This window comes from Hippopotamus amphibius, chromosome 12 (genome assembly GCF_030028045.1).
Source record: "Hippopotamus amphibius kiboko isolate mHipAmp2 chromosome 12, mHipAmp2.hap2, whole genome shotgun sequence".
Classification (NCBI taxonomy): domain Eukaryota; kingdom Metazoa; phylum Chordata; class Mammalia; order Artiodactyla; family Hippopotamidae; genus Hippopotamus; species Hippopotamus amphibius.
The window spans coordinates 87,621,639-87,630,947 of record NC_080197.1 but is presented as its reverse complement, the minus strand read 5'-3'; the positions used below and the strand labels follow the sequence as shown (position 1 = coordinate 87,630,947).

At 38.9% G+C, this 9,309-nt stretch overlaps 1 protein-coding gene across 4 annotated transcripts in view; it reads left to right on the top strand.

The window, feature by feature from the left end:
- SPATS2 (spermatogenesis associated serine rich 2) overlaps window positions 1-9,309 on the top strand; it is a 133,617-nt gene that overhangs the window by 10,566 nt on the left and 113,742 nt on the right. The window lies entirely within an intron of this gene.

The following is a 9,309-nucleotide window of genomic DNA, read 5'->3' as shown; positions in this document are numbered from 1 at the left end:
TGAAAACTGGGTCATGGAAGCCTACTTTTTATATTTAATGGTATGCAGTTGTGTATCATCGTTTTTATGCTTATTGCAACTTGGCTTTATGGAGTGGTCAGAAGAAGAAGGTAGGAGAGAATAGGTGATCAAAATAATTACTAATTTAGAATCTTGCCCTTTAGCCAGGATTGTACCATCTAGAACTGATGAATATATTCTGCCAGGTTAATGGGTAGACATATTAATTTCATTATGTCATGATTTGGAGTAGGGCAGTAGCTTTAGGCAGAACATACAGAATATGCCGTATGCAAGTCGAAATTTGATTATTTTCTTGAAGAAGGCAGCGAAAGAGAGTGTATGCTTTTAGAAAGTGGTGATTATTCAAATTCCTCCTGTACTCCCATGCTTTATTCTTTACGCCTCAGCTTTGAACCATCCTATCTTTTGTGATGCCTCTGTGCCTTTGTGCATTTCGTGAATTCTGTCTGGAATGCCTTCTAAGTCCCTTGGTAACTCTTGCCTTCCTGAATGCTCTTAGGCAGACCAAACACTCTTCTTTTGGGATTTTAAATCTGTAACATACTTTCATAATAGCACTTTATCATAGTGTACTTTAAAAAATGCACATTAAATTTTTAAAAATCAGTGCATGCACATGGTAAACAAAATTGAAAAATTCAGAAGTAAATGGTGAAAATAGTTTCTCTAGTTCTCTTCCCCAAAGGCAGCCACTGGTAGTACTTTCTGGAAGTATGAGGGTGAGTCAAAAATTATCTGCACCTTGGCTGTAGACTTTGTTTTAATTAACTTTTAGAAAAGACAAATACATCATTTTTCGACATAATCTCCTTGCTTTTCAATACACTCTATCCATCTGTCAACAAGCTTTCGTATTCCCTCATTTAAAAGTGTTTTAGGCCAAGCTGCAAGCCATGAATGCACCGCTGTCTTCACTTCCTCATCAGAAGTGAATCTTTGTCCTCATAGCGCTGCTTTCAGGGGACCAAACAGGTGAAAGTCTGATGGAGCAAGATCAGAACTATAGGGAGGATGCTTTAACACCTCAAAATGAAGTGTCTTCAGAGTGTTGACAGTGTGGGCAGAAGTGTGCGGGCGCACATACCCTCAGACCACAAAAAACAAATCACTGCACACTGCTCTTCTTTTGTGCAAATCACAAGTGGGGCATCCATTTTTGCTTGCACTCAAATAAACTGATGTAACAAGTTCACACCTGCACTGCAGTGACTGGGGAGACAGTAGCCTTGGACGGAAAACTCTGATAAGACAGTGCGGCCAACAGAAGTTTTAATATAACCGAAGTGCGGGTAATTTTTGACTCACCTTCATATGTCCTTCCAGGGTTATTCTTTGCTAATACAAGAATTTTTATAGTGTTTGAAATGCTCATTTTCCCCTTATTTTTTTATTGCAAAGTAATTTATAAATATGGAAAAAATTCAAGCAGCATAGAAATGTGTAGAGTGAGAAGTGAAAGGTTTCCTTTACCTTGATCCTTAACCCTTGTCCTTCCCAGTAATAACTCCCCTCCCCAGTAACATTCCTTTCTCCAGAGGTAATCCTGTTACAACCCTAGTGTGTACCCTTTCAGACTGTTCCACTTACATATACGTACTTATATAAAAATTGATTTCATATGGTTATTTTTATGATATTTTATATATTATTTTGTAAATTCCTCTTAACATATTTTGGAGATTTTTTTCACATCAGTATGTACAGATCCATTTTATTCTTTTAATCTCTGCATGGTGTTCATTCCATAATATGCATATACTATTTTTTAACCATTTCCCAATTGATGGAGATAATCTATATATTTATACCTATACCTATATCCATGTATCTATTGCAGTTTCTAACAGTGCTTCAGTGAATATTGTTGGACATGTATGAGTGTTTCTCTAGGTTGCTAGAAGTGAATTGCTGGGTAAAAGGGTGTATTAGTCTAAAAATTTTGGTGAATCTTGCCAAATTGCTTTTTTTGAAAACCTTTTTAAGAATATTTATTTTTATTATTATTATTGTTTTGGGTGCGTTGGGTCTTTATTGCTGTGCAAGGGCTTTCTCTAGTTGTGGCGATCTGAGGCTACTCTTTGCTGTGCTGCATGGGTTTTTCAGTGCAGTGGCTTCTCTTGTTATGGAGCACAGGCTTTAGGTGTGTGGGCTTCAGTAGTTGTGGCACTCAGGCTAAGTAGTTGTGGCTCTCGGGCTCTAGAGCGCAGACTCAGTAGTTATGGTGCACGGACTTAGTTGCTCCGTGGCACGTGGGATCTTCCTGGACCAGGAGTCAAACCTCTGTCACCTGTATAAGATGAAAAGTCAGTTTCCTCACCCTCTCTTCAGTCTCATTCCTCATACATAGTACTGTTCTTGCCCCGCAAGCTAACAGTTTGGAATTTTTCCTTCCAGAACTTTTTCTGGGTAGTTGCAGAAACATATATTTGTGTGTTGTGTGTATGTGCAAGTGTGTATGTATATATAAAAGCATACATTTTTGATAAAAATGGGATCATAGAATATTCTTCAATTTTGCTTTTATCATAGATTTAACAAATCATAGAATCCTAATATGTTGTAAATGTACGTTCCAGTGTCTTTCTCTCACTAGATTATAAGCTCCTTTGTATAGAGACTGTGATTCTTCCCCCATTAAGATATTCTTTTGGTGTGTGAGTGTGTAAATGGCACTACCATCCAGCCGTTTGCTCATGCCAGAAGCAGTTCATTTCTTTAACAAACTATCCTATTATTGACTGTCTGCTATCTTTCTGATCTGCAGGAGTGAACTAAGCATAAAAATCCTTGCCTGCACTCAGTTTATACTCTAGTAGGAGAAGGCAGATATTAAGCAAAGGAGTAAAATGTTTAGTATTTCAGTTGGTGATAACTGGTATTGAAAAAAAAAAGAAACAAACCCAAAACAAAAAACAGGAAAGGAGACAGAGACAGTGTGTGAACATGTGACTCTGTGTGTGTGTGTGTGTGTGTGTGTGTGTGTGTGTGTGTGTGAGAGAGAGAGAGACAGACAGACAGGCAGGCAGGCAGGCAGGCAGACAGACAGACAGACAGACTGAAAGGTGGTAAGAGAAAGCCTTGTTGAGAAAATAATATATTTGAACAAAGACTTAAAAGTCATCTTTGATTCCTTTCTCTTTCCCATACCTCACATCAGATCCATCTCCAGTTCTTGTTCATTTCATTTTCAAAATATATCTCAAACCCATTATCAAGTAGGTGGATTGCTTTGGCAGTAGGAGTTTGTGAAAGTTTTCTTCTGTTGTTCTAATATTCTCAGTGAGTAAGGAATTAAAGTACTCATCTGAGAGAGAGGGTGGAGAGGAGGTGATGGAGTTTTGTGGAGAGTGGAGAAGGTGTGAACTTGATCGGGAGAGTGTGAGAGTGACTGCAGCAGGGAAATACTATATGATTGCCAGGTGGCATTAAGGGCCCCTTGAGGTTTGTGGTCATGAATTTAAAGTGAGATTAGTCAGCATAGTTTTTTCCTCCAGCCACATTCAGCTGCAGGGGTGTATGTTTGGAGTGGATTTAACCAGGGAGAGGTTTTACTCAGATCGTAGAACAAAACATGAGAGGGTCAAGGCAATAGAGAATATGTGTAAGAGAGAGATTGTGATAATACGCTGTGGAATTAAAACTGGGTCAGGAGGGAAGGGAGGCATGAATTTGCCAAGAAATGGTGAAAAGATGGTATAATCAATTAATTGAAGATTGTGGTGGGATCAAAAGATGTTGGAATCTGAGGAGGTGAGAGATGGAGCTGTACAGATAGTAGGTCGCGGTCAGAGTGGGATATAACAGTTGAGATTGTGGAGGCATTGTTGTAGGCTGCATAGGTGAAGAACAAGATCATTGGAAGCAAGGAATTCAGAGAAGTGAGATAGGAATTGAGAGAGATGAGTGTTAGATTATCTATGTGAAATTGAAATCATGGAGACTTAGGAGAGGAACAGTGTTGTGCAGACTCACAGTGTTAGGGTTTTCCAGAGAAAAAGAATGGAGAGGGTATATCTGTATCTATATTTGTATCTGTATCTATATTTATCTGGAATAAAGTTTTTTATAAGAATTGGCTCATGCATTTATGGGGGCTGAGAATCTGGGGGCTGTAAGCTGGAGCCCCAGGAAAGCCAGCAGTGTAAATTCCAGTCCAGGTCTGAAGGCCTGGGAGCCAGGAACACTGATGATGTAAGTCCAAGTCCAAAAGCAGAAGACTGATAGCTCAGCTCAAGCAGTCAGGCAGAGAAAGAGAGAGAGAGCGAGAGAGAGAGAGAATAAATTCTCCCTTCCTCTGCCTTTTTCTTTTTATTCTATTTGGAACCTCAGTGGATTGGATGGTCACCTGCTTTACTCAGTCTGCTGATTCAAATGCCAATCTCATTTGAAAACACACCTTCAGACATATCCAGATATGATGTTTAGCCAAATATCTGGGCACCGCGTGATCCAGTCAAGTTGACATAAAATTAGCCATCACAGCCTGGTAATAGGTAATAGAGTTTTCACATGATATTCAAAGTAGAGGTTTTTTAGGGAAGAGGGAAGGAGACTAATTTGGAAGCATCAGTGAAGAGCAAGGAGGGCACTTCTCACCACCAGGTCCAGTGGTCTGAGGGGTATGGGAAAGATAACTTCCGCTACAGATGACTTTTGCTACTTGAGGGCTGCGAGGGAAGTATGGCTTCAGAGGAGAACCAGGTTTCAATTAGAATAGGAAGTTGAAGGGTCCAGAGAAGAGGTTGGAAATGTTGGGCACAGTGGAAGGGTTTCAAAATTTTGAGAGAGGTGTGTGGCACAGGAGGACAGAGCAGAGAGTGTGTAGGACTAACTGTGGGGGTTAGAACATGGGAGATGAGAGGTCTGGAAGTCTGGGGCAACATAAGCAGAGATAAAGAACATGAAGAGATTAGGCCTGGTAGATTGCAGGCAGGTAGATACTGGAGGTGAGGGTGTGAGTGTTAGGAGGGAGGGAAGGGTGAGGAGTCCTGGATCCTGGGGAGGGGCATTCTTTTAAATTTTTAATTAGTTTTTAAAATAAAAATTGTGTATATTTAAGATGTACATGATATTCTGATATACACTGTATATCATAGTGAAGTGATTACTGTAGTCAAGCTAATTGACATATTTTCTCACATAGCTAACATTTTTGTGTGTGATGGGAGTACCTGAAATTTACTCTCTTAGCAAATGTCCAGTATCCAATACAGTATTACTAACTGTAATCACCACGCTGTACATTAGATCTCTAGACTTATTCATCCTACATAACTACAATTTTGTACTCTTTTACCAACATCTCCCCATTTCCCCCACCTCCCTGCCCCTCATAACCCCCATTCTACTCTCTGCTTCTAACTATTTAACTTTCTTAGATTCCAGATATAGTGAGATCATACAGTTTTTTTCTTTCTGTGTGTGGCTTATTTCACTTAGCATAATGTCCTCTAGGTTCACCCATGTTGTTGCAAATGGCAGGATCTTAGGAAGGTTGTTTTTCTTCCAAGTACTTGGACTCTCTTAAATATCTATCCATGGTGGGGAGGAGTGTCTCACTCCAGGAGTAAAGGGTACTCTTTTGATGAATCCTGTAGGTTCTCTTCTGATGAACTGCATATTAATGATTTTTGCTTTAAGTCTTATTGTCTAATATTAATATTAATTAATGAATAATACTAATATTTCTTTTGATTACTATTTGTATAGCATACCTTTTAATTTTCCTTTAAATTTTCTACCTTTCCGGCTTACTTTGCTTTAAGTGTATCTTGGTAATTTGTAAATAATTGGGTTAAAAAAAATCAGTCTGACAACATTGTAAATCAACTATACTCCAATAAAAATGTTTTAAAAATCATATAATAAGAAAAATCAGTCTGATAGTCTGTTTTTTGATAAGTTCAGTCTTTTCATATTTAATATGATTACTGATACTTTTAGATTTATTTCTGCCATTTTAGTTTATACCTTTTTTTAAACCATGCTGCTTATTTGCATATATATATTTTTTTCTTTTACTGATTTTCAGGTTTTCAAGTTGAACATTTTATGTATTTTTCTTTTTAGGAGCTAACCCTTAAATTTTTATTTTTATTTTTTTAATAAATTTATTTATTTATTCATTTTATTGGCTGTGTTGGGTCTTTTTTGCTGCTTGGGGCTTTCTTTTTAGTTGCCGTGAGTGGGGGCTACTCTTCGTTGTGGTGTGCAGGCTCCTCATTGCCGTGGCTTCTATTGTGGAGCACGGGCTCTAGGTGCCTGGGCTTCACTAGTTGTGGCACATGGGCTCAATAGTTGTGGCTCACGGGCTCTAAAGCGCAGACTCAATAGTTGTGACGCACGGGCTTAGTTGCTCTGTGGCACGTGGGATATTCCTGGAGCAGGGATTGAACCCGTGTCCCCTGCATTGGCAGGCGGATTCTCAACCACTGCGCCACCAGGGACGTCCCAACCCTTAAATTTTTAACATGCATACATATTGAACTCTAAAATTAGTATTTCTGCCTTCCTCAACAATACAAGAACCTTAGAATGCTTTAAATCCCATTCCTTCTCTCCACTCCAGTCTTTTTTTTTTTTAATAAATTTATTTATTTATTTATTGGCTGTATGGGGTCTTTGTTGCTGCTCATGGGCTTTTTCTAATTGTCGCGAGTGGGGGCTACTCTTCATTGTGGTGCGCTCGATTCTCATTGCAGTGGCTTCTCCTAGAGCATGGACTCTCTAGGCGAGTGGGCTTCAGTAGTTGCGGCACACGGGCTCAATAGTTGTGGCACACAGGCTCAGTTGCTCCCTGGCATGTGGGATCTTCCTGGAGCAGGAATTGAACCTGTGTACCCTGCATTGGCAGGCGGATTCTCAACCGCTGCGACACCTAGGAAGTCCCCCACTCCAGTCTTTTTTTATTATTTAGTACTTTAGTTTCACTTTAAATGTTGCATACTGTGAAATATTTTAGATGCACAGATAAAAACAGAGAATAATATGGAAACACCTGTGTACTTACCACAGTGCTTTGTCTCATTTTAATTATGCCAATTTGCTTCATATCTTTTTTTGACTTTTTTTTTTTGGCACACGGGCTTAGTTGCTCCGTGGTATGTGGGATCTTCCTGGAGCTGAGATCAAACCCGTGATCTCTGCAATGGCAGGCGGATTCTTAACCACTGCGCCACCTAGGAAGCCCTTTTTTTGACTTTTTTAGTTGTGGAAATTTTCAACATTCCACACATGTGGAAAGAATATCATGAACTCCCATGTACCCTGCTCTTAACTTCAGCAATTATCAACATTTTTTTCCATTCTTAGTTTCATCTGTCCTTCCCACTCCCTTCTTTTGATCAGTGGGTACTGTCTACATGATCCACCCTTTCCTGAAAGTTCTCCAGGAGCCTTTCGGCTAATGGTTTTAGCAGTCATTGATGGTTGTTGCTTAGATCCATTCTTTTATTATGGCTTGCAAATAGTGATTTCCTAATGCTGTTATTCTTCTGTATTTATTAGCTGGAATCCTATGAAGAAGAATTTTCCTTCATTAACTCTTTGATTACATTGAAGTATATGGTTCATACAGGAGAGGCAGAATAAGTGTTTTGGTTCTTTCTCTTCATCAGTATTTAGCATAGTGAAATGAATTAGTGCCCTGCTAACCTCCAGAAGTGACCAGTGAGAGTTTTTTTGTTGTTGTTAGTTTTAGAGTATGAGTGTGAATTAATGGATTTTTATGTATTTAGTATGTTTCAGGCACTGTAGCATTATTCACATTGGAGTTCATATTGTCCCATCTTAGTCTAGTGGGAACCCACTTAAGTTGGCTCCTTTTAGTAAGACCCTAATAGCGTTTGCTAGTTTTCTTGCTTTTACGCGTAAGAAAATATCCCAGGCTTATCTGTTTATTTCCTTCCATAAAGTTGGAATCAGCCATTTCTCTAAGGAGCCCTGATTTCTCTTACTGGGAAATGGTATTGATATTTACAGACCACAGTTTAGGCATCAGATTTTTACAAAAAAAGAATGGCAATTATGTTGCTCTCCTTCCTTCTTCACAGGTAGCCACAGTAGCACTCAGTGACTGTTAATCCCCTGCATGCTTTAAAATTTTTCACTGTGTATATATACACAAGCTGTATAGAAGAGTATTCTATTGGATCTAAGATGCATACCCCTGCCCCCATTTAACCTCTGAATTTGTGTTATGTTTTACAATTGGAGCTTAATTGGCCAAGTTTTTTCTTAGTGATTTGTAAGATAATGATGTCTTATTTGTGGCTTCTTAGAGTAGAAGGAAAAAAGTATTTTAATTTTTAAACTTCATAAAAGCAGCAGCATATTGTGCTTATCTTTGGGCAATTAAAAAAATTATTTATGTGTTTGTTATTGGCTGCATCGGGTCTTTGTTGCTGCACGGGACTTTCTCTAGTTGCGGTGAGTGGGGGCTACTCTTCATTGTGGTATGCGGGCTCCTCATTGTGTTGCTTCTCTGGTTGCAGAGTACAGGTTCTAGGCACGTGAGCTTCGGTAGTTGCAGCACACAGGCTCAGTAGTTGTGGCGTACAGGCTTAGTTGTTCCGCAGCATGTGGGATCTTTCTGAACCAGGGATTGAACCCATGTCTCCTGCATTGGCAGGTGGATTCTTAACCACTGTGCCACGAGGCAAGTCCCCAGCTTAATTATTTTGAGGTTAACCCATGTTTATGGACAGTGTGTATCTATTACAGTTTTTTTATGCATTCAGTAACCAGCCGATGGACCTTTGGATTGTTAGCAGTTTTTCACCACTACAAATAAAACTGCTGATGAACATTTATGTGCATGTCTTTGTATGGACATATATTTTATTTTCTCTTGGATAAATACCTAGGAGTAGAGTGGCTGGGTTGAATAATTTAATTACTTTAACTTTTTAAGAAACTGTCAAAGTGCTTTCCAAAGTGGTTGTGTCATTTTTACACCCCATCAGTCTGTGAGAGTTGCAGTTGCTTCACATCCTTGCCAGTACTTGATGTGGTCAGTCTTTTTAATTTTTAAAAACTTTAGTCCTTATAATAGTTGCATAGTGGTAACTGATGGTTTTAATATGCATTTCCCTAATGACTAAGGAAGTTGAACAACTTTTCATGTGCATCTTTGGTGAAGTGTCTTAAAATCATATATCCATTTAAAAAATTGAGTTGTTCATTTGCTAATTGTTGTTTTGAGAGTGCTTTATTCTGGATGCAAGTCCTTCATTAGATATATGATTTGCAAATAGTTTCTCTCAGTCTCTGCCTTTTCTCTTAACA